The 1,625-nt window shown below is 41.7% G+C and overlaps 1 non-coding gene across 1 annotated transcript; it reads left to right on the top strand.

Moving 5' to 3' along the window:
- Window positions 1-546: 546 nt before the first annotated feature.
- On the top strand, window positions 547-653 carry LOC113736148 (small nucleolar RNA R71). The gene has a single exon (XR_003459638.1). It is a non-coding gene; the product is annotated as a small nucleolar RNA R71 (small nucleolar RNA).
- The last annotated feature ends 972 nt before the right edge of the window (window positions 654-1,625 follow it).

Here is a 1,625-nt window from a genome sequence, read left to right as displayed (position 1 = left end):
CCAGAGCTTGGGGGCGGAGGTGGTCAGGGTTGGTACTGCTGCTGGTACCCTGGTTACTTATTTAGCACGAAATTAGTCTACCTGTTCCCTCCATAGCTGAGGTTAGGGTGGTCCCTCCAACTAGGGTTGTAGGTACTTGAATAGGGATCAAATGACCTTCTTGGTGCGGGGGCGTGACCTGTCATGTTCACTTGATCTGCGCTCTCCTCTTGCATCATTGGACACATGTCCATAGAGTGACCCATATCAGTGCAAATCCCACACACCTTGGCCTGTGAGGCATTTCCTACAGCTAATTGTCGCATGAAGGATGTCAATTCAAAAATTTGTTGCTGGATGGAGGATGTTTCTACCTCATTTACCCTACGCGTTGGGACATCTTCCCTCATACCAAACTGCTGCGAATTCTCCGCCATTCCTTCAATAAGCTCCCATGCTGCTCGACGGGTCTTGTTTACCAGTGCCCCTCCACTCGCAGCATCAATGATACTCCTGTCTTTGAAGAGTAGCCCATCGTAAAAATATTGTATAAGTAACTGCTCACTTATTTGGTGTTGAGGGCACTTAATACACAATTTCTTGAACCGCTCCCAGTACTCATAAAGCGACTCTCCTGGATGCTGCTTGATACCGCAAATTTCTTTTCTTAAACTCGCAGCTCTAGACGCAGGAAAATATTTATCTAAAAATTTTTTCTTCAACTGGTCCCACATGGTGATACTACCTGATGATAGGTAGTACAATCAATATTTTGCTGAGTCCTTTAATGAGAATGGGAATGCCTGCATTTTTATTTGCTCTTCTGTGATTCCCGGAGGTTTCATACTGTTGCACACGACATCAAATTCTTGTAAATGCTTATATGGCTCTTCACCTAGCAAACCATGAAAAGATGGTAAAAGATGAATTAGACCAGATTTTAATTCAAATGGAGTGTTATCATTTAAAGTGGGGAAAGTAATGCATAAAGGCTGCTGATTTAAATCAGGAGCAGCCAACTCCCTTATTGTTCGTGCATTAGTCATGGTGCCTTCCTCCTCGTCAGATTCACTCGAAGTGTCACCAAACGAATCTATTGGTTCAACTTCTGACTCAGGTCTCTGAGATGCAGCACTGGAGTGCTCCTCTCTGAGTTGTCTGGTCTCTTTTCTTGTCCTACGCACAGTCTTCTCTACCTCGGGATCGAAAATTAATTCACCTGTACGAGAAGAACGAGGCATACACTTGAAAAGTACCAGAAAGTTAGAACAAAAATGAATTTAAAAAGAAACAAATAATAACGCCAGTCTCCGGCAACGGCGCCAAAAATTGACAGGTTGTCGAAAGCTGTGCAATAATAAATACCTGCTCAACTAAAGTTAATTTCTGTAGATAGTGGTAAGCAGGGTCGAATCCACAGGGACTGGGTGTAACTGTTTCTTTTCAAATTTACAGTAACAAAGGGGGTGTTTTTGTGCAGAAGGTGACAATCGAAGAAATTCAAATAAAATCTATGAAACTAGTAAAAATTAAATAATAAATTACTAAAATCAAATGGATAATAATTAAGGCTCTAGCCAAGAAATAACTTCAGCAATGGTTCACCTAATTGATCATCGATGCAAAGCCAATTCCAATTATTTACC

The sequence above is a fragment of the Coffea arabica genome, chromosome 3c, assembly GCF_036785885.1.
Source record: "Coffea arabica cultivar ET-39 chromosome 3c, Coffea Arabica ET-39 HiFi, whole genome shotgun sequence".
Lineage (NCBI taxonomy): Eukaryota > Viridiplantae > Streptophyta > Magnoliopsida > Gentianales > Rubiaceae > Coffea > Coffea arabica.
Note: the sequence above shows the minus strand (reverse complement) of the source record. Positions and strands in the feature narration are given on the sequence as shown.